Source organism: Sitodiplosis mosellana, unplaced genomic scaffold (genome assembly GCF_009176505.1).
Source record: "Sitodiplosis mosellana isolate CC-2019 unplaced genomic scaffold, AAFC_SMos_1.0 Smas_scaffold_12, whole genome shotgun sequence".
Classification (NCBI taxonomy): Eukaryota; Metazoa; Arthropoda; class Insecta; order Diptera; family Cecidomyiidae; genus Sitodiplosis; species Sitodiplosis mosellana.
The window spans coordinates 1,138,402-1,163,020 of record NW_022595254.1 but is presented as its reverse complement, the minus strand read 5'-3'; the positions used below and the strand labels follow the sequence as shown (position 1 = coordinate 1,163,020).

Genomic DNA, 24,619 nt, shown 5'->3' with positions numbered 1-24,619 from the left:
TGCTCGTTAGGAATTAACATTTTTATTGAGTGTAATTCTTTTATGAAGTAACAGCTGCATAAATTGACTCGGTACAAATTGAAATATTTTATGAGTCTATGAATTTTTCCCCAGACAATGTGAAAATATTTATCGACTCATAAAAGAAGAAAATTTTAAATCATATTTCACGGTAGATGCACATAATTCACGCATAGTTGCGTCGAGTGTCGAAGAACACAACGTCATTTGAGACATGGATGTAGTAGTAGAGTTGGTAGTTTAAATGTTTCTACAAACTGTCGGAATTCATTTCAGTATGAGAAAACGGGTTCGCAAAATCAAGTCTAGCAAAACTTCCACACTCTAATCTATACAATAAAAACAATCAATCTCTTAGTTTGACCCACAATTAACAATACATGATGGTTTCAAAATTCCATCAATATACCGAAAAAGGGTTCCTATTCGTGCGTCATTTATTTTGTGTCAAATGTATAAAAGGATTTCCTTCCAAACGGCCATTACAAAGTATATATAAGCGCCAGGTGGTGGTATGTTTGGGTGAATCATTTTATTACAGCAAACCAACGTTTGAATACTGAATGATGTAAAGTTTTCCCTTGGAAACGTGCACTCAATTCAGAAGCGATAATTCTTGATTTAGTGCGGAAACTCCATTCAAATAACCATGAAAAGCCAAAGATAAATGTGTTCAGCGATGCTTCACAGGTTGACGATACGCCACAGCCGGCCAACTAGCCAAGGCAAGTGCACACACATGCAGTGTGCAGGTTTTGCTACAGGTATATAGAACAACAGAAAAGATTTATATTCGCTCGGTGAAAACTTGTTGCCAAAACTACCAAAACTGTACATCACAGTGCCGTCTTAGCATTTTCGGGGGCCCTGAGTCAAAATTGTTCCGGGGCCCAAATTTTTTTTTCCTTGATATCACAAGTTTTAAAATTTTGAATATTGTGACAATTTCGATTGATTCAAACACTGCATTCGTGAAAAAAATGACTGACTGAGTGTAACTTCAGTTGACTTTAGTTGATTGAATTTATGGTTTTGTACTAAGAAAATCACTTTGTCCCAAATTAAGTAACTTACATTGACTTGCAACTTCAAATGATTTCAGTTAACTATGATAGACTTACACTACAATTTGTACTCAAATGTCAATCAAAGTAAGTCATTTTTGTCCGAAATCAGTTAACTGACAATAAGTCAGTTACAAAATTTGTACACGAGTACTCATTTATGTTTTATATATTGGTCAAAACTGCTGGTCATGAGCGTTCTTATTTAACGAATGAATTTGAATGGCTGAGAATGAAAAGAACACATAGATTGAGAATATATTTAAATGAAACATCATCTAAAATCAATTTTGAAGGAAAACAAACAACTTCGTTCGTCAATTTGTTTTTTTTCATGCATTTTTTCTCGAAATTTCAATGGCCCATTAAGCAGCTCGGGGCCCCTAAAATCTCGGGGCCCTGAGGCGGTTGCCTCATTCCCCTCCAGGATAAGTCGGCGCTGGTACATTACCCATCAAACACCGTTCGAGGAAGAAGATGCCGTTGGCAAGTAATTCGTGTGCCGTTTGAAATAGTCGAAGTAATTCACAACACAGTTAATTGGACCAATTTCTTGCCAAAAACTAGAACTCCAACTCTCTTTGATGTTTGCATCGGAAGTTTAAAGACGCATCGAAATAGTTTTGGCAGTAGCAATTCAATCAAAGTTCGACTAATAACAGGATGAAATATTAATTAATAAAACCAAAATTCAGTCAATTATAGCTATAAATGCAGAGTTTCATGGAAGCCTTGAGCGAGAGACGAAATTTCTAACTCGAAAGTACTCAGCATATGCTATGTGTATTAGACGATGGCGTCGTAGTTGTCGTTATCAAAGCATAGCGCGAAGAAATAATAAATAAATAAAGTGGGTTGTACTTGAATGTAAGATGCCGTTTCCATTTGATGGCAAAAACATTAACCAAAGCAAGCAAACTACAAGATCGAATAACTGAAATATTTTTCCACATACATGTATATCCACAGCCCGTTCATTTTACCGCCGAAATATATCATAACGCACCGCATGAACGGGTTCATTTTGCTTAAATTTATAATTAACAAATGCGCTGAACCGAGAAATAAATTGTAATCATTTGCTGATTTTCTCTAATACAGAGTTTCTCTCTCGTTCGGTCGGTCTTTTTTGTTCGTTGGGTACGTTACAGGGCATGTTGGAGCTATAAAAGCCATAAGCGATGTGTATATGAACGCGAAACAATAACAATAATAGTTGTTATTATTTATGATACCAAAGTTGAAAATCAAATCCATTTCTGAAATGAGCAATTTCATCCCTGACTTTCTCTCCCTCTTTATCTCTATCATACTTGGGGTGCGAGAGATTTTGTGTATGCCAAGTTGTTTTTAATTACGATAGTTTACACTAACGAAAGGTAATTTAGGTACGTTTACGGTTTCCGACTCCATATGGAATTTATTACACGCCGATTTCTACACATTTTCCAGAAGAGTTTCTTTCTCTCTCTCTTGCGTCTATTGCGTTCTCCTATTATTGTTTTTCTAGAAGCAAAAATTCCCAGCTCAAACTTCTGTAACGCTTTCAATACATTTTTCTTTTTCGAGAAATTAGATCAAAATTTCTTGTTTGCTATGCGAAAATGGTTGAAGAAGACTCCGCAAATATTGTACCAGAGTATCACATCTCTTCTCATATGTGGTTAATCATATGATTTCCTAGCCTTTTTTTCTTTGACGAAGAAAATACTTAATTTTCTTAAATAAGTAAATGCAAATATGAAGATTTCGTTTGGATGAAAAAGATCTGTGTACGAGTCTTAATGTAAAATGGAATAAAATTGTGTTTTCCACGTATCACATTCATGAAAATTGGAATATGACAAGATGTGAGTGCGTATTTTCATCCTGGATTTTATAAGGTTTTTCTTTGTTTCCAAATCTTGGTTGGAAAAGTTATAAATCTGAAATCAGATTTAATTTTTAACTTCTCTTCAATGCCCACAAAGAAAACCCAACAACAAATTGTTCGACAACTCACTTTTTTCTTCAAGAATTGCTCCCGAGAACAAATTAACATCTTAACTACAAACTTGAAGCGAATTTTATTAAAAATCCCCACCCATGGGCCATATTGACGTGGCAAGACTCAGGTTCGACAATCATTTTCGTAACGGAAAAAAATGGACGTTGAGAATAAAATTCCAAGAAAAACCAATGTAAATTTACCGAAAAGAAAATGAATAATTAAATTGTTCGCTTTTGTGCTGATTAACAGTGCAAAAGGAGTTGAGAAGAAGTGAAAAAATATGGTGTATATTCCAAAGAGAATGATGGTAATGATATGGTTACTTTTTGTTGCGCGTTGAAAAAGAAAAAAAAACAAAGGACCATTTCAGCGGATGGTACCAAACATAATGGCTAGCACTCTAACTCTATTAATATCAATTAAACACGAAAGTGGATGCGACAGCAAGCGCTGAAGTGGGCAAAGCGAGACCGAGATACGTACAAGCTTGCCAGAAGGAACAAACAACAGGAAAAAAAAACGTATTTGAGCAAACGAATGGATTGCACCGAGAGAGTGAACGAAAAAAGACGAAACTTTTATTTTAATTGAAAAATAAGTGGACTTCTCATCATTTTCAATTTTTCTCCATTCATTTTCTTCAGTGGTTGTTTTGTTTTTCTTTTGTAAAACTTCGCAAGATTTGTGTTTTTCTCTCTCAATTTTTGTTAAACACGCACCGGCTCAAATGCACCCAAGCAAATCCAGCTCAACAAACCAAAGCCAACGACAGCTTGGAACATATTATTCGAGACAAAAAATGTTCGTTGAACAAAGCAACAAGCTGACTGAGACAAAAACATGGGCTCTGCTCGCTGTTCGTTTTTAGATTAACAACATTGTTGTTTTAATCAAGGTAGAGACATGGCATGCGAGGGAGAGAGAGAGAGACAAAAAAAACGTTTTTTCTCAACCAAATTGTCTTGGACACGTCTTGACGTTGATTGTTCGTTGTCGTTGGACACAGCGAGGAAAAAAAAGTCGCGACGAACATAATTCGTTTTTTTCTTTGATTTAAATAATAAAACCACGAAATACTTCGAAACAAAAATCTGTCTAGTGAAGTTTTCTCGGAAAAGTTGATGGAATTTTAAAACATTATAATTCTCAGCTGCCTTTTTTTAACTTATCGCACATGATATTTCAAGCGAAGAGCTACAGAAAATTTATGTATATAATGATAAAACTTCAAATAACTCAGCACTTATTGGAAAAAAACATGAAACACTTTTATAAATTGGGATCAAATGTGCGGCAGCTTTGTTTCGCCGAATGTTTTTTCTGTATGATTAATTACAGCTTTAGCAGCATGGATCTACTCATACTTTTGGTTTTCTATGAAACTGCTAATTTCCCCTGCCCTTATTTCAGCTCAAAAACCGAGTTGTGTGTTTCATTGAAGATAATTGTATTATTTCCTTATGAAAAGCATGCTCTTTATTATTATCGTGGCCCATCTATTGTCAGACATTCTTTTGGTAGCGACCTAATTATGATGTGCCCAAACAGAATTTACGGCTCTCGTAGTAAAGGAGTGATTTATTTGTGTTTTTGAATGCAACAAATGATGAAAGAACATTTGCAATGTGAAATAAATTACGTAGCAATTACGCATCCACCAAATAGATTAGGTCAATATCGGCGGGCTCATTAATTTTCAAATGCTTTCGCTCGCTTATAAATCCACCTATGGAATTTAATCAGTTTTAAGCCGATATAAATTATGGATTGGCGCACCGGTCGATTATTTTGATTTGCACGAGTCTCGAAAATCGGCTTTCATTTGATGGAAATTAATTTACTGGCAAAATGAATTCATGGAATGATTTGACTTAGTCTAAATCGATTAATTCGTACGCAAATATTGGTGAAAATCATTTGGCTACGGCTTATGGCAAGTTAGTTGACCGCCCCCAAAAAAGCAATAACATTGTAGATGCCTAATTGCAACAGTAAAGCGAAAGACCATAAAACATAAATTGTGTTCACGAAATACAGCAGCCCAAACAATGTTGGTTGCAGTACATGAATACTTTATCGATATTGCTCGACGAGTTTCAAGTTTTGCGGGGGGGGGGGGGGAGTGCAGAATGGAAAATTCATCAAATGCTGGGCTTACTGCGTGAAATTGAATAGATTTGTAGTTGGGTAATAGAAACATGTGTGAATATGGTCCTTGATTTCTACCTCAACGCTTCACATATGCCAATTCCATAAACACAACATTCTTTGTTAAAAATAGAAGTGTATCGTAAATTAAATAAAATGAATGATCGTCATGGGTATTGCTGTTGCTGCTGTTGCACTCAGGTTACTGTGCCCATACTCACACTGTGTATGCACATTATGTTCACATATCAAAAGCCAAAATGAAAATGCGACAAATGTCCATTTAAGGCGCTGGTACCGTTTGCATCGGATCCACCACCGAAATGAGGTTGCCATACACACAAAATCCTCGCCCATACACTCTTGCACAAATCATGACATAATATAAACAAAAATCCAATATGCAAAATTCCATAGCAAATTGCCATAGATGAATTATCGTGAAATAATTGCATGTGCCTGTTGTTTCCAATGTGTGCAATGTGCATTTTCCATCTTGGATTCCGGTAGCTGAATTAATGAAACTTTCATTTGCGCAACCGATTCGAAGTCAAAGTGAAATTCTCGCTCAAAAACTGAGCGACACTATGCGAGAGATGTAGTAACAGGCTAGACACACGTACACTCATCGCTTGAAAGTGGCAAGCACTCGTGAGTCTGTTTGCGATAGTTGCTCAGTCCGTATGTTTTGGTTATCACTTAGTTGTTGTAGCATCACCAACGGATACATAACAATGTGTACGTTCCAAGTTTTGAAATTTATTCGACACTTTGAATGCGCACAAGATTTCTCATTGGAGATTTCAAGCCCGGAATGAAATGTATAACCAAAAACTCGGGCACTTGCCATGCTCATGGATTTATCATTTAGTCGAGAGCGGCAAATGGTGTATTGTTGTGATTTTCCAACTTTTTGTCCACAATGCTATGTGAGCGATATAGTGTATGGATGTTTGGTTTAGAGAAAGTTAACCATTTTGTCGTTTGCCATTGATTTTAATGGTTTCTGTATGGAAAAATTCGATATGAATGACGCTGCCTGCCACATACACACTGCACCAATACACGATGAGCTTGAGCAGCCCGATTTAAACACAACTTACATGCATACGCTCACCGATACTGCAATAGGATCCATTGGTAAATATTTATAACCTAAATTGGTCCTTAACTCACTACTGTCCCCTATGATTTGCATGAATCGCATCTCGCTACCAATTTTCCATTCAAAATTCCCGCAAACATTCTATAAATGTACCAAAATGTTCATTTTCATTTGGTGCGTTTGATTTTCGTGATGGTATGACTTTCAACAACACTAGGCGGTTGAATGTTTGAATTACGTGTACGGTATACAATGTATAGGCATTGCAGATGATTGCGCTTCGTTCGCACTCGTTGAAACTGGACGAGGGCGAGAATGTTCCATGTGCAAAGACCAATCATTTTCCCGTTCATGTGTGAAATGCAAAAGCGAAACAAACTAAACCGCAATATAAATTATTCCGATTTCCACTGATTTCATCGTTTTCGCCACAAATTATGTGTGTTCTGACGCATCCCTCGTCATTTTGCTTCTTTTTTTTCTGTTGTGCCCTTTTTATTATTTATACCTTTTCAGTTAGGCGTTCCCACGCACACGTGCAACGGAAGCAACAACAATGGACCGAAAGAAAAATTGGACCGAAAGGAGATTGAACCAAACCGAGTAGAGCGAGAAAAAAAAAGTGAGGAAGAATGAGAGAGGAAATGTATGGCCCAATCGTATTTGTTGTCGGGCAACCCAAATATGATTTATTGCATAACTTCAAGAGGTTTACTTTTTTCCTCTCTGCTGAAATACGGGAAATTCCCTTTAACGATCGGCTTAGATCTCCGTGGCTAAAATGTAAACAAGTTCCGATATTTGCATCATTTTTTTCTCGCTACCATTCTCCACACTCATGTGTTATGCGCGCGTTAGAACCTCATGCGGTATTAATACGTGATACGAGGCAAATTATTGAGCATATCAATTCGGTGAGGCAACGTGAGTAATTGGTTCGCGTTCTAGATAAATCAAAATTTATTTTCTAAAGCCTATTATTGACTTCTAGCAATTGAGTTATATCGCTTGAATTCAGGGCGGATTTTTTTTTGTTCCTCTTCTCGACAAATATCGAGTGGTGGCTCACCATGTGAAAATACAGCAGCCGTTGCGCGCGATAATGGGCTTTCGATTACCGAAACCATAAATTTAATATACTCAAATGAGAGAATTGACGTAATTATGCACTCATCAATGAATTCCTTTGTGCAGACGCATTCGATTGAATCGACGCAATTTGGGGTGCAGACTAAATCGCTTTTATTTCGTTAGGCAACGTCGACGTGAAGTGGATATTAAAATAGTCGAACTTTGCCGTCGATACCACTTTATTTGGAATAAACTTTCACAGACTTTGGACCCCATCACTTTTACATGTGACGTTTTTGCTCCATTCGAACACATATAAAATCGGAATGAAGCGAAAATAGAGTTAACGTCTGTTGTTGACGATTTTCAAGGAGAGAAGCAGAGGTTCACCTGTTTCGATGATAACACGAGATGGTGAGAAAACGGAAAGTGTTGGTCGACAAGTAATTTCACCATACTCTTGAATCGATTGTGTTTGGTCGAGAGCACAGCAGAATGCGACATTGGTCATTCCTTTTGCGTTGGCGTTGAGCATGCATTTTTGTATTTTGTATGTGTGATTTTGAGACACACACACTCGGAGGGTGTAATTTTATTGCTGAAATTCCATTCATTCTACGGAAATAATTCCTCTCTTTTGAAGCACGACTAGACTATTCAGACTGCTGGCTTTATTTCAGACAACGAATCAAAATCTATTCAACTCTATCTCTCCCTCGCAACCTCTCATTTATCGTTTATGTAAAGAATTTCGTTTGTAGCAAAAGAAAATGTGTCTGTTGGTTTCTTCTGCATTTGGATGGAAAACGGAATGTAGCAAATGTTCGACATTACTTTTTTTCGGCTATTTGTTGTGACTACACATTCGTACAGTATTACTCGATTCACCTTCGTTCATTCAGACGGTCAAATGAGGTTAATCTTTTGTTCGATGCGCCGCATTCCATTTGAACGCTTTTTCTCCGTGATTATGTCCGTAATTCACCTTTCGTTTGCCACTCTTTTGGCCATTCAATTTTCTTTTAATTCATAGCGACCATTTCCCGAGGAACAGATGATAGCACGAAGAAGAAAAGAGACGAGGAAAAACTAATATCTCGCCTGACCCACTCAATGTGACCACAATGAATTGTCCGAAATGTGCAATTTTCAGAAGCTTTTTTGATTTATATCCCATATAGTATGCCATAGCATATATGCGCTATCAACTCACTATACCATAAAATTTCACGTTCCATGAATCGATCTCGAATGAATGGTATTCATATTAAAAGTTGAATAATAGCAAATAAAAGGCACAATAAAGTACAATGGACGACACAAAATTAAGAACCTTTTTTTACCATTTTCATTTCAGTTTACGCTTTATTGCGGATGTGTTGCAGCAGTGAATAAGTTTAGACTGAAGTTGAAAATGTCTTTGAACTTTGTGATATGCGAGAGAGCAAAGGATTGGCTCAATTTTTCTTGCCTTTGATAATTTGAATGGGGGGCGATTTGCCAAGCGATAAACTTTGAAGGTGGTGACATAGGCCAAAAATGCTCCGGTTTTCCCGGAATATCGATTTTCAGTGTCAACATTGATTAAATCGAAGATTCGGCCCGAAGCACTTAACCGCATAAAATGGCCAATAAACTTTATATTACATCACATTTCGAATGAACGCCACCCGGGGCAATATAGCCAAAGCTATATGTAAACAAAGCTTTGTCTAGAAAACCCATTTAAGAGCAAATTTAACGAGCTTCTGATTCCAATCGCATGCATGTAATCGAATGCACAACTTCCAAACAGTCATAAACAATAAAAGAAAGAAAAAAGACAAATAAACGATCAAAAGCTCCGAGAGAGATTTGTCGCTAAGCCATACTTTGTCATGTAAAATCTAATAAAAAAAGTGGCCGTGATGACAACTCATGAAACAAAAGCGCTGCCAATTCGCGAATCGGCACACACAAAAAACCGACACAGCATTGAGAGATTAATGAGTCGAAGTAGTTGGCGCTTGTGTTAATTAAACTTCAATCATGGCTTTGTATGGCTTCATCTGATTGTGCAATGACTTTTTATTGAGAATTTCTCACTCTCTCTCTCTCTCTCTCTCTCTCTCTCTCTCTCTCTCTCTCTCTCTTTCTCTCTTTCTCTCTTTCTCTTCTTTGCGTCAATGAAAGAACAATGCTTCGAGTCTCGTGCACTTCAATAATAGTAATTGGATTGATACTATCCCATGGATGATTTCTATTCAGTGCGCTGAAAGTTATTTGATACTTGGCCAATGCACACAGTTTCATCTGTCGGGAATGAAATTAGATTTAATAATAAATCGGCTTCATATTTTGCAAGCTAAAACGCAATTTTTCCTGCCTTGTTCAAGGATTTACCATGATTAATTGACTTAGATTAATCGAAACAGCCAATCTAAATTGAGTATCTACGCGCAATATGCATTCAATCAAAACTCAATCGCTTGTCGCTTTAAATTCAATTTCCTCTGACGTCCCTGAGCTGCGTATATTTATTGCGTTGATAATTAAGTTGGGCACTGTCGTATCAGCCTTAGCACAAAATTCACAATGAAATTATCAATAACCGTTGTGTGCATTACTTTGGATGACGCAAACTTTTCTAATTACTTAACCTAATGGAATTTGCCGAACTAAGTGATGAAAAATTGCTCGTTAAATATGTCAAAATATGCTATGCATCACGTAAATTACACATGAAAGTTTCGTCGAACAAACCATTTTTTTTCTCTTCAGAAAATAGTTTTTAAAATGAAAATTGTTGAAAATTCAAAGCTAAATGTTTATTGTCAGCTCGGATGGAAATTCGGTTAAAACCAAAGTGAACTCATTTAATTTTCTACGTTCGATTGTAACAATGTTGATGTAGAGTAGATTTTCTTGAGTTGCACAGAAGAATGGTGTGTTCGTGTACCGCTGATGCTGAAAATTCCCAAGTATTAGCTTTGCGTGTATGAGTGTGGTTTTTGCCATAGAGTTCACTATGGAGTAAATTCTTTGATGCATAACGGTGTACATGAATACAAAAACGGGAACCATAATTATGGTAAACGCTGTGAAAGTAAACACACATACACACACTCAGTGTTTGGGTTTACCGAGTACATTAAAAGCGAATTACATTGAAGCACACTGATTTTTCACATTTAGAGAGACAACGAACATTGTTTGCTAAATATGTCAAGTGATATTGCATGCACAAGATCTTTGCGTGTTTTTGCTTTATGTCAACAGCAACCGAAGCCGTCTATGGCATGGCACATTCTAGCTAAACGAACGAATTCTCTATCGTGTTATGTTGTGTGCGTTTTTTAAAATTCAAAATAATTTCATGTTTATGAACAGTAAACAGCTGTGCTGTTCGAAACACCTCTCGTTGTTATACAAGAGAGCTGGAGCTGCGTTTAGAGGAGGCCAAAGATGAAAGAGTTTCATTATGCAGATACATAGAGCGAGGGAGAGAGAGAAGAGTTTCTGAAATTCCTACCGAGTGCATGGGGTGCACATTAAAGCTTATCAAATATGTATTTTTCGTGTTGCAATTTGTGCAACCATTGCACTTTCTATCTCTTCTCTTTCCCATCCCATCGGTTTCCTATCTTCCGCCTTCTCTCTCTTCGCATTCAATCGATACTTATCTTGAATCGACGGCACTAATGACAAAATAACAAGCACATTTCATCGAACTATGAGCGAAAAAAACTTATCGAAAATATGTAAACTCTTTCCGTGAGATAAATTATTATTGCTGTTAATGTTATTGCAAATGCCACACGATCATGCATAGACTAAAAATGAGTGTGAAAATAGCTAACGCTTTGTAACCACTCAACACAAAATGCGTTGTGCTCCTTGCACCACTGTTTGCATTCCACGAATTTTCTTTTGTCTATCATCATAGAAGTGAATGGGTGCCATTCACCAATTACACACCATGTTTTCCCTGAGAATGCATTACATTCACCCCGTTTTCTTGTGCGAGCAAGTTTTGTGTTTTTGTAGCGGAATAACGAAGTTACTTATTGCTGAACGAATTTCCGTTGCTTGTACCTTTGCCGAATGGGTATATAAAAGTGAGCGACGAACTGCGAAGAGTGATGTGTGCACAAAATTCCCTCTCTCTCTCTCACTCTATGTCTCTTCATTTGCATTTACCTTAATCAGGTGCATTTGAAAACAGAGAAAGTATCTGTAAATGTTTCGAAATGAAATGGGATGCAATAACGGGTGCGGGTGTACTGTTTTAGCTTCGCAAGCGATTTCTTCGCAGAAATGGATACAAACAGACAAAACAAATCTAAAACGTTTCAATACATGTACGTTGGCATTACACACATTTCGCCTGGATCGCAGTCGGGGATTGAACGCCACGCGTCTCTCCGTCTTGATGAGATAATTAAAACTTTTTAATTTGATTTCATCATTTGCTTTCAGCCATTCAAACATTCCATTTGTTATGACGAAGGAGGTGAAATGCCGTGATCATCAAGATGCGCACAGACAATCACAGAGTTGTGTGAGCAGACCAAAGTGCCATTTGGACAATGCAATCATTATAATTGTGTTGCCGCGCACAAAAGGCAAAAATGCAATAAAATCGACAATGTCAACACACAGCATCTGACTCGATGCAGCTAATTTAGTAAACAGTGTGCAAACGAAACGAAATGAAAAAGTGTAAAAGTAACACAGATTAAAAATAATTGTGGAAAAATGGTGTAGAATTAAAGTTGGCAAACTTTTATTGTAACAAAGTTTCAGTTCACATTTTTCGTGTCCGTTTTTGTGAAGTAACTTTTCCATGAAGAAATTTCCAAGGCACAAAAAAAGGGGGAAAAAAACCTTGAAAAACATCTCAAAGAAATGAATGCACATTCTCGGGTATTTGTTAATTTGTTGTCATTTTTTTTGCTGTCGTTCAAATTGTATCATTTTTCGAAATCCTTTCAAATTCCCATTATATTTTCGAAGAATGTTGATGTTTTTGGGAATTTAATTTTGTCATTGCCGGCGGGATCAACAGGTATTTAATTTCAGCTCGTGCAATTGCGAGTTTCAGTGTTCATTGTTTATTTTTTGCATCGCGACAAAATTTTGTGTACTATATCATTTTGCACGTACCGCATTAAATGAGTCTCATCTCGCACGATTCGGTGCACTCAACTTCTTCTTCTCTGCAGCTATTTTCTATGTCGTATTATTGTTAACTTGTTTAATTATAAAATTTTGGCTAAACTTCCATTATGGTTTTTCTTCTTCTTCTTTTGATTGTCGTTTTGTTCACTTGCTCTGACTGCTCATTTTGTATCTTATGTGTGTGTCTCTGTTCTGGTTGAGGTGGAAATGCACAATATTCGACACAACAAAACGGAATCATAACGGTACAAAACCTAAGTCGACAATCTGAAAACACACACACACACAAACCATGGAGGAAAAGTGGAACTATTGGAATGGTACGATGGGAAGTTTTTGCCATATAAAAACGGTGCTATTTAATTAAGACCACGTTGTGCTCATGTCACTCCATCGTTAACATTCTGTTGTGTGTGTGTGTGGTTCTTGGTATGATAAGGCGTCAACAATCCTCGTTGAATAACTATTGCTGCACATCTGACATAAATTCAGACAAACACTCCATCTGGTGTTTCTTTGCAAATTGATATTATATTATTTCGGGGTAAATTTAACTTACTAGAGATAGAGAGAAAGAGAATAATATAGCGACAAATTCGCGTTCATTGAGTTAGTTTTCACAAGATGAGTTCATTGACGGGTTCTGCCATTTTCTGTGGCATCTTTCCTTGGTTTTCACATTCAAAGTATCCCGTTGGAATGGTTGTTGAGATTGTTGTTACTTTGATTGGTCTATGTAATGTAGTAAATTGAAGTAACCATGGGAAATGTATAGTGTTGTGGAAACAGCACATTTATCTCCTAACGAAATATCAAGTTGTACCTTTCCGTACTTCAAAAATTCGTTTCTATTCCATCACTGCAGTACAAAGAATTCCCTTCGCTCGGAATCAAGCTCAAAAACTTGCAATTCACTTCGAAATTACGTCCAACGGCGATGGATGCAATGAAAGTTTACACACTTGAAATTTAATAGCCCGTAGATTGAAGTGAGTAGTTCCAAGCAATTTTTCGACATTTACATCAAACAGTCTTTCCTGGACAGGTAAAATCATTGAACTGACAAGGGAATCTAAATAAGAATTTTGGCATTCTTGTAAAACAACATGGTTTTGGTCAGTAAATGCTCTTGACCGATACGTTGCATAACATAAACCAAAATCGCATTGAAGTTCTTCAACAAGAAAATGTATCACATTTGACTGTAGCTCTGCAAATAAAATACCACGATGCATTTCTGACTATATCAAGTATGTCATGCAAAATATACTGCTTGGACATCCTAGCACACGAGACTTTATTCTCAGAAAAATTAAATTTGATAGAGTTGTGAGCGATTTATGACTATAAAGTTTAGGTCAATGGATCATCGTTTCAGCTGACAAAGTGCTGATTGTGTTGTACACAGCTAAAGGCAGGACCAGATATTGAATGCACCAAGTAAAAGGTGGAAGAGTGTTTATTGAATTGCGCGTCAATTGGGCGATTTGTATCGAAATTTGGATTCAATATCTGTCAAAATTGCCGGTTGATCGTTATACAGTCTATGGTCTGGTCGGTTCAAATATGACTTCAAATTATGTGTATTTTTCACTTTTCAATGATGGTTAAAATCTATGTCACCGAGAAATAAAACCGTTTCAAATGAAACAGAGAATGTTTCGATGTCACAATATTCAATATTTTGAATGTAAATAACTTACTTTGACTGAGCGAAATCTAAAGTGTTGTCATTCGGATATCAAATGCTTTGTGGTTACAATGGATCGCACTTGATGCTCTGCAATTGACGATGCAAATCATATTTTCTGTTGCATTATAATCAAATAACTTGTGTACAAAACTATCAAACAGATAAATCCAATAAATCCGTTTTTCTATGGTAACATGAACAATATCATTCTCTCTGTAGCGTGAATCGGATTCATCGTGAGGCTATGGTCTAGAATGTTGGGTTCAGTTTTTCTGTCGCATGATTATGTTCTATCTCTTAATCGGGTGGAACGTTCGTACATGTCATTGTCAGTTTTATGGAATTGGCATGTGAACAACGCAACAAATAACAAAACGAAACCCAAGTCAGATGTTTATTATTTGTTTGTTGTATTTATTTCCACCCGTCATTCAGGTTGCCATGGCAGAAATGTGCGTACTGCACACACACTCCTCATATCATGATATGAGCTGCTTGCGAAAATCAGAGATAAAATATTCATGTAACTGTCGAATTTCGTTATTTTTGACGCAACGAAAAAAGCGGAACAAAAAAATGTCGCTTTAAAATCGTGCTTCACCGATTCGCGTTGTCTCTCAGGCGTGCGCTTCCATTTTTCGTATTTAAATTGCAACGATATTTATGGAGATATATTGTGACACTTGTTTATATTTGAGAGAGATTCCGATAACCCTTTGTCGCATGTAAATGAATTTTGATTGATATTTCGACTATTGCTGATATGTATCAGTTCATCAACGGCCTACAATCTTAACCGATGGATTTGAATGAATTGCACTCCTCCCCCAAAGTCTTTCATTGATTTTTGATGGAAAGCCCCTAGAGCGAAATATGTGGCGAGAAAAAAACACACGAAAATGGATTTTCGAACAATCGAAAATCTCCCGAGGCAAAAACACTGATTTGAATATATTTATTTCGGTAAATAAATTCGGTCTGAATAGCAACACCACAAGAATCCTGAATTAATAGCGTACAATTGGGTAGTGTTTTCCCGAAGAAAAAAAAGCACATAAAACTTGTGCAGAAAATCAAGCAAAGTTTTTCAATTTACAATATTTTACTCAACGCTACCGAATGCAATCGAAGCGTACATAGTTTGGGATACAAGTCATGCTTTGGTTACTCCTGCACACGATGCACGAACAAAAACATCCGGGCAATAATACAAGCAAAATGTTACGAAAATTGAGTTTATTTTCCTATTTTACACATATCCCCAAATTTCAAGGAATCAAGCGCCACAGCATCCGACACTATCAAAACCGGAGAGAGGGAGAGAAAACAATGAATGTTGCAATTTGTTTACAAACAGTATAATGTATGTTTGCATATTTGGAAAAGTTGTGTGTTTAGATTGTGGAGAAAAAAGAATGCTTAAAACATTCAAATTGTGCTACAGTGGCTGAAACGGAGCTATGTTTGTGCAACACCACACTATCAAATAAGTTTGACTGACAGTCTGGAAGTGATTCTTCTCAAATTTGGCCAAATATCTGAGGCGAACACAAATACATACACATTAGAATCACACAAGTCGTGAAATTATCCGGTTTGTGTGAAAATTGTTTCAGGGCAAAAAAAAAACAAACAAACAAACGAAATAATATCGAAAACTTGATCCGCTTATTCACGTTATTGTCAACATTTGACATCTTGAGAAAGACACGTTAGTCGTGCACTCTGCAAAACCTGACTAAAATCAGTTACAATCGATGAACTTCTTTGTTTCCAATCGACGCCACGAACTTGAAAAACACGTGAAAAACCATAATTGAAACCAACATGCGAACGATTTGTTAACTCTGTATTAAATTGCATATAAAGCGAACAAATCGATTGGTAATGTTTTGAAATGGCAACGGGAATCGACAGCAAGATAAAAAAAGCAACAACTTTGAAACACCTCTGAAATAGTTTTACCCAATTTAACAAAACATTTCGTCTCTACATTTGGTTGCATGCCGATGTTCTGCTGCTGGAGGATTGTTCAACTAATTCCATTCGATTAGAATCATTTCCTTGCCAACTTTTATTGCAACGTTACCCCTCAAAGCGACGAGTAGCATAGATAGAGTGAAAATGAGTGAGAGAACGGCAGAGAAAAAAAGCTGCAGCAAACTCAAATGCAATGCAAACATACGTTCACAATGTGTTGAACTTTTTCTTTATCTTACTAATCTTTCGTGCACCCATTTCGCATTCGCATTCGATTGAAGATCGTTGCTGAAATGCAGCTTTAACTTCTTGGCGTGCAATGAATCGATCGATTTGTTTTCGAAAGAAAAAAAACAAGGTATCTTCGTCGAGTGAAAGATAATAAATTTCCATTAATCACATCGATCTCTGCTGAATATGTTTCAATGTAGAACGAACATAACTGTATTGTATTGATTTTGGTTTCTGTGGCGTTGAAGTACTCATGTATTGTGTGGTATGCGTATTAATTGAATTCGATCCGATAAATATAATTATCCGACTTTACATTGTTGCATTTGGTCAATTTATACTGGGCATTGCGTGTGTTTAACATACAGTCTGTCTAGTTATAGACGATAAGGGAAAACGATGTTCAAATTTGAATATATTTAAATAGGCTTTTTGGTGTGGTCAGATGCGACTCTAACCTCGGTCGCAAACTGCATTTGACAGATGTAAAGTCACATTGGTGCTCTTATTTTAATTGAAAACATGAATTCGGAATACTATACCAAACGTTTTGAAGCAGTTTTCCTGCATTTGCATCCACGCGGGCCAAAATTATCGCTTACAGCGACCGCCCGATACATTAAAAAGACGGTGCCATTCGTCCAGCGTTGGGTAGATCAATATAAACGTGAAAAAAATGTGAACGACCAGCCAAACATTAAGCCCAACCGAGCATCCACGCCGAAGCAAGATCAGCGTATTGCTAAGGTTTTCGATCAAAACCCAGGTTTGTCGTTGCGTCAGGGGGTACAACGACTACGTCAATCAAATATCAACGTTTCAAGAGAGACACTGCGAAAGAGATTAGGTAAAATGTCGTTAAAGTATCGCTCCACAATGAAAAAACCTCTTTTGAAACCAGAACATATCGAAAAACGACTACAATGGGCAACCGAAAATTTGGACACTGATTGGAGCAAAGTTATATACACAGATGAATCATCCTTTTGGTTGTCGAATTCCCTCACCCATACTTGGTGCACACGCGAAAAAAGAACGGTGGTTCGCACGGTTAAGCATCCGCAAAAGGTGCATGTGTATGGAGCCTTCTGTGAAGCCGGTTTTGGTAAATTAACCGTGTTTACTGGTATCCTAGAGAAGTATCGAATGCGCCAGTTGTACAAATCGACATTGCTCCCCACCGCCAAGAAGTTCTATGGCAACGATACGTCGAAATGGATTCTACAAGAAGACAACGACCCAAAACACAAAAGTCGTTTATGTACTGCTTGGAAAGAGGAAAATGGGATTCAACAGATGGATTGGCCGGCTCAATCTCCAGACTGCAATCCGATTGAAAACGTTTGGTCCATCATGAAGCAGAGACTCAAAAGCAAACATATTCGAAGCACAAAACATCTCACTTTGTTCTTGAAGCGCCAGTGGGACAGCCTTTCGCGAGAATATGCTGAAAATTTGAGCAAAAGTATGCCTTCAAGCTGTGCCCGTGTTATCGAAAAACAAGGCGAATGGATTAACTATTGAATTGTTTGCGACCGAGCTGAAGGCTCAATAAAAATATCTCGAAAGAGAAATTTGAAAAATTCTTGTGTTTTCACTTAGATATCCCTTATCGTCTAAAACTAGACAGACTGTACGTGCATAAAATGGTATAAATTTTTACATGAAATTTGAAGTCGATGAAAACATACCTGCTACAGCTCATCAATTATGCTATGAAACCTGCAAATAGAATCGGAAAAAAAGAATTAGTATTGAAATCAAAATGATTTCGTGGGCAGATGCATAATGAAATAAAAATATATATGCAAAGTGCGGACGCTGTTGACAATGTAAAAACGTAACATCCATCATAAATCTTTGCGAGGACAGAGATCATTTTTCATGGTTGGTAGAGTCATAAATTAAAAAACAAATACTCGAGTCATTGGTGTCACTGTGTTAAAATTTATGTTCACGTGCTCGTAATTGAACGGTGCACTATTTCCCATCGGGCACATCGATGCAAGCCGCTGTATGAATAAATTAAATTCATGACCAGAGAGCAAAATTCGAAAATGTATTAAATTCCTTTGGTTTGACATAAAAAAGTCTTTTGTTTCAGCCCGAGAAAGAAAAAATTGAAGAGAGAGAAAGCGGGAGAGATATGAATATCAGGAGCTCATTGAACACCCCGTCCCAGGTGCACCATCGTTGGATAAACGTAATTCGAAAAAAGTATTCGAGCGCAACGAAAGTTGTCACAATTCAGTGGAGTGATCGTATTTATTGTTAGTCCATGCACAAAATGAATTTTAAGAATCCTGCCCCAAACAAGGGTATGGTGTAAATAAAAGTGATATTCAGTCTGCGCTTAGCTCTTCGTAGTGTTCCATCTATCATGGCGTACATATGACTATGAAAACTCAATAATTCACGTATCAAGTGAGATGCCATTAAAGTAAACTTTGCCCTTTAATCTCGTTACATACACAGCGGCACGTTTGCCCAACAAATAATCCCATGAATTCGTTGTGAGCGCCGCCATTTTTTTGCCTTCTTCTTCGGTCGCTTTCTTTGCTCACTTTGAAATTTCGGCGATTATGCTCCATTACGTTTCATATGATGCTCTTCAATAACAATAATTAGTTCGTCTGAATACATCGAAAAATTTTTGGTGCCAAAGTTGAGTTCACAATGAGTAAGTGGAGTGGATTTATAGGCGATAAAGTGAACGAAGCGCACAGATAAATGAACGTAATAAAGGAGTGAATTATAGGCAAACTTTGTTGAAAATGACGGGGAAAAACAATTTTTCGTACATTTTAATGTATGAGCTCTATCTTTCTCTCACCCTCTCTCTTCCCTTGTCCTTCATTCAGTGTGTTTCTTCTCCTTTTTTCCGGACGGCTTTTCTTCGTCACGCTCCTCATTTTGTTCGTTTGTTTCCGGTTGACGCTCAAACAAATCCGTACGCATTTTAAATTTTCGCCATTATGTATGCTAAGCCCCGTTACGTTCGAATTATTTGGTTTTAATGCCACATCGTTTGGGGCAAAAGTTCATCGCAACATCAGAATCGTTTTAGCAACGAAAACTCTGTTCACGCAAACTTCTATCTTGCTGTTGGCATCGCCTACACTACGATGTGCTTCACACTAAACACTGGAATCAAAACTACTACGAAACTTTAAGTTGAACCATATCGACATGTGTTAAGCTTCAAATTTGGTTTTTGATCTTTGCCTCGGTTTGCATACAAGACGATGCCAAATGCAGGTTTAAGTTGCGATGAATTGGCATATATGACTAGGCACTTGATGACGGCATTTTAGCATATTGTCCCATTTTTTGTGAGTGCTTCATTAAAACTATCTACTTATATATATGGTAGAATTTAATGAGAGAGACTTTGGCTGGAATATTGCAAAACCTATGTAATTGATGCCAACGAAAGTTTGCGCTAATGCTGAAGCTAAGCAATTTGCCAGTAAGTTTTTTAGCAAGTGGCAAAAGAGAAAACAAAAGATGCATAACGGATCCATCTCATAAACTTGTTGAGAGGCGGGCGCGAGCATTCTTTCGAGCGCATCGAAAGACCTGCAATAGAAAAACTCTGTCGGTGCGTATTGTTTGTTCACTTTGATCATGTAATAAATAATTCCACTTGATATTTCCGTGAATTTCACCTCTCTCTCTTTCAGCAAACATAAATTCCGTGTAAAATTGAAATGAAAAATGCATCCTGCACGCTCAAGCAATTCTTTGTGGGCTGGCATCCAAAAACGGCGTCTATTTTAAAAGCAATTAAAAAGAAAATGGCTGGCATCAGTTGGTGCGCTCTTTGTTTAGTTTATGCAGCCATCTTTAAGAAACTTAATCCAACAGCCTAAACAAAGTGCCCGATGCTTTCACTCGTTCTCTGCATCGCACACGAGGATGAACTCACATGCTGCTCTTTTTAATTATGGTCAAAGTTTACGAGCTTTCAGTTGTTGCCACTTTTACATGCACCACCACCACCAACAACAACAACAACAACAACAAACTTTTGACATTCAAGAAGCGTTCGCCTTGCAATTGTGCTGTTCTTTTAATAGGCAACGTATATTATGTTGAACGAACTGAATTAAAAGTACTTTCGTTGCTAATGGCTACGTTCTTGTGCGATTTTGTTTTTGTTTTTTGATAATCATCATATTGCAATCATATTACATTGCGCTTTGCGGTAGAAGATTTCTTGTAAAATAAACGCCATATTTTCTTTTTCTTTTTTCACTAGAAAGTAGTTCTTTGGAAAATGCATTTTCAAATTGGGATTTTTTCAATTTCAATAAAACTGAAAGCTGTGAATTTTCTCAAATGATCATTTATTTGTGTGAAAAGAATCATACAAGTTGATGCATTTCTCTAAGAAATCAGAGAAGTCTTTGAACAGAGTAGCACTTGCGATTCTCTCATAAAATATTGACGAAATTATTGCGGCCTACTGAGGACAGCAGGAGATTAGCACATAAAGCCTTGCTTTTGCAAAAAAAAATCACTTTTGATGTTATCGCTCTTCTTTTTTCTTCACGCTCTTTTCGTGCACTTTCTTTGTGTTCTTCTTTTGCTTTGTACATAAATCTTAGACGTAGTTAAGCTTGTTCCGTGCTTCTTACGGTTTCACTCAACCGTTTGATGCTACAAATTAGTCTGCGGTTGTCATTTACACAGCACAACATCGTCGACGTGTATATACGGTGTGCTTTTATTTGAGCCATTTTCCACCGTTACATTTTATAACGTTTATATCGTTCAACAACAAGCGATTCGATTGAATTGTGCAAAAGTCAGAACATTTTGTAAAGTGATCTATATTTTCGGTGGCCGAATCGAATGGCAGGAATATGTAGAGTTTTCTTTTAGTGCTCGGTTGGAGTCTGTTGAAGTACATGCGATGCTCATAGAACGGGTGCCAATAAGTCTTGTGACGTTTTTTCTCTTTTTTGTTGTTGGTTTGTTTATTGTTACTGAAATTCACATAAAATATTGAGAATGTCATGTGTTTGGCACAAATTTTATGATTCACATCTTTTTGCATTTTATGGTTAACTGTACTTGAAGTTGAAGAAGCATACGGATTCATTGTATGTGTGTGTGTGTGTGTGTGTGTGTGTATGTTGCATTGTGTGTACGTACGGAAAGATGTTCTTCAACTAGATCTTAACATTGATGAGTTTGTTAACTAGTCGGTGGGAATTGACTTGGAAATGGTGGGATTTATTAAATCAGAGATAAACTAGAATCGCAGCACAAGCCAAAAAGTTGGAAAGCTACTGTAGTTTGCCCGGCGTCATTTGGGTTGTACAAGTGATAGGAAGGAAGAGAATACGAAATACACTCCGTTGTATCTCTTGCATTGATGTGGATGGAATTGAATGTCGGTCGGATGCGGAAATGTACGCACTGGTGGTTTCTTTCAATTAATTCATTTTCCAACGAACAAAAGCGTCTTTGAAACTTGCTGTGTGTGCAAGCAAGCTTATAGTTTTAATCGAATCAAGTGAATCGGCGACGTTCACAACGTCCAATTAAATTATTTGACAACTCACTTATTCGACGACCTGGCAACTGAGCACATTGTTGCGGGCGAAAATGAAGAATTAGAAAAAATTAGCTGAACAAAGGAATTTCAACATCAATTTTCGATTTGGCCAAGCGTAAAGACCATAGAAATACACACACACACACACACTTTGAAGCGCGTTTGTTAGAACCACAATTTCTCGCGAAATGCGAGATGTTGTAGTACATTTCGAGAAATTAACATGCTCCCATGAACAATGCACACTCAAAGCTGCTGCTGCTGTGTATACGAGTATGTGTCAGTGAATGTGAGAAATAAATAGTGACCTTTTGTTTGTTGCTGGGGTGATAAATGACTTTATGAAGGCGATTTTTCGTTGGCGAGGCTTAGCAGAGCAACAATTAGATATGCATTTACCACAAACGGCAATTTCATTATGTGTCGGATTCTCATTCAATTATTTTCTGAATGGTGCACACCATTTGAAGTGCCTTCCAAAGAGAATCTCACATCAAATCACATAATTCTTCTTTCAAATGCGTTCTTTCGCACATATACACACACTCTCTGTCCTTTTCTGGCTCTTTTGCATACACAATAGAATAAATCCTTTATTCTGACGCCTGTACAACCGGCAATGATGATAAATTTATAGACAAAACACATTCACAGTTCGTGCTAAGAATGCGAAAGTAAACATTCGATCGCTCAAAATGAAGTACGGGAATCATTACGACCGCCACTTTCCCTAACAAATTTATAAAATAAATGCGACCATATGACTTCTCTACGGTGTTCTATCGCCCATTGTTATTTCGGCTAATTAATCAAATCGAATAATCATTATGGCAGCTGATTTTATTTGATATATGTATACCCGCCCCTTTGTGGCGTTTCTGACCTTCGATTCAATCGACGGAAAGTCTCAACACAAATATTTCATGGAATATGTCCCTGTCCCCCCACCCGGTTTTTATACAATTTATCTAATGAGTTAATTTGAAAATTCGTAAGCTTCAGCTCAAAATGTTCTTGTATAGATAGATCGATATCAACAATGTTAAAGATCAAATGGATGAAACTGTGCAACAACACCCATAACTCGAGGGTGTTGTGCTATTGAATTCCTATTCATTGACTGTTGCTACCTGAATGAAAGAATGACACAGAATCATTCGACTGTGCGGTTGTTATTATTGCTTGAATAATAATTTGATTCCGATCTAAAATTACCTTTGATTTGGTAAAATTGCTCTGAATGTCAGTCCGACGCCGCTCACAATAAATGACTAAACATATGGTTCAATGTGATTTTGTTGCCTGCACGGAAATTATATGGAGCAAAAAGCTTACTCTACACCGTATTGATATTCCGATGTGCTGTCAAGCAATTTATCGAAAACAATCGTAAGAGTTCCAAATCAATTTAAATGTTACCGATTATTTCAACGAATTCAAAGGAACTTGCATTTTCCCTGATAAAATCAATAAATAGTGTGTTTATGGAATTTGACTATGGTAACCATCTAACACATTCATCAAGATTAAATGCAATCTCTCTTTACAAGCACAATATGCAAATCTCATAGAATGAAATGCATTCCCAAGTGTTCCTCATTGCAGCTTACCCAGAAGCACATACTTTGCTCAGGGATTTTCATCGTATCTGAAGGATGTACAAACATTTGCTCAACATTGTTGCATCCCATTATATCATACAATGAAACGAACACACAACTCATTACGATAAGCTTATATTGTATTATCAACAAAGAGCCGCATACTCTACAGTCTACACAGCATGAAAACATCATTATCAATTCTATTAGTGTCAAAATACATCATCATTGCCAACATTATTAACATCACATCAAAATGTCAGCACATCGCAATCTAATTGAGTTTTATATTAAAGTGGGATATGGCTATAGCGATTTGGCTCTAGCCACATTTCATGGTCAGACATTGAAAAGCGGATCATAGCATCAAGCTTTAGAATGAATCTTTGGAATCTAATCTCATGCTCATCCACCAAGGGTCGAGGTGAATTATCTAGATTCAACAAAAAATACACGTGTTAGACATCAGTTTGAAAACTGGAATGATGTTTTAAAAGCTAGAAAATTTCGAAACAAATACATTCAACAAGTTAATTAAATTGTTGACATTTTTCTGTTTTAGAAAACAATTGTCTGTATACAGAAAAGGCATCAAAAATTTACTTTTGGTTCATTCAATCGGTAGGTTTGTTGATCGTTTTTCATAATAGAAATTCTAGGTAATGAACATTTTTATTGAGTCTTGTTTTGGAACAAAGTTGCGCCGATTATGGAAGTGCGGCATTATTAGCTATCTTCGACTAATTCTCGAAACATTTTGTTGATATTATGAAAGTGACCCTTTTATTTAGGCAGCCAGACGTCTGTTTGGCTTATGCTAAGCACGTGCTCGGGATAAACAAATACAATTTGTCTGTGTGTTATTTTGGAAGGGTAATAAATATTCCATTTTTTCCGGTTTAAATGCGATCCAATGGCCGTGAAATTTAATTCGCCGCCCTTTCTCTCTCTCTCTCTCTCTCTCTCTCTCTCTCTCTCTCTCTCTCTCT

At 37.0% G+C, this 24,619-nt stretch overlaps 1 protein-coding gene across 6 annotated transcripts in view; it reads right to left on the bottom strand.

The window, feature by feature from the left end:
• Nucleotides 1-24,619, bottom strand: part of LOC129567842 (uncharacterized) — a 268,094-nt gene that overhangs the window by 4,554 nt on the left and 238,921 nt on the right. For 5 of the 6 annotated variants that reach the window (XM_055445201.1, XM_055445198.1, XM_055445200.1 and 2 more), the window contains one exon: nt 18,155-18,185. The gene's annotated coding sequence lies outside the window, so the exon portion shown is untranslated. Of the gene's footprint in view, nt 1-18,154; nt 18,186-19,264; nt 19,292-24,619 lie in introns of those variants that run through there. The other variant, XM_055445204.1, reaches the window with a different exon arrangement.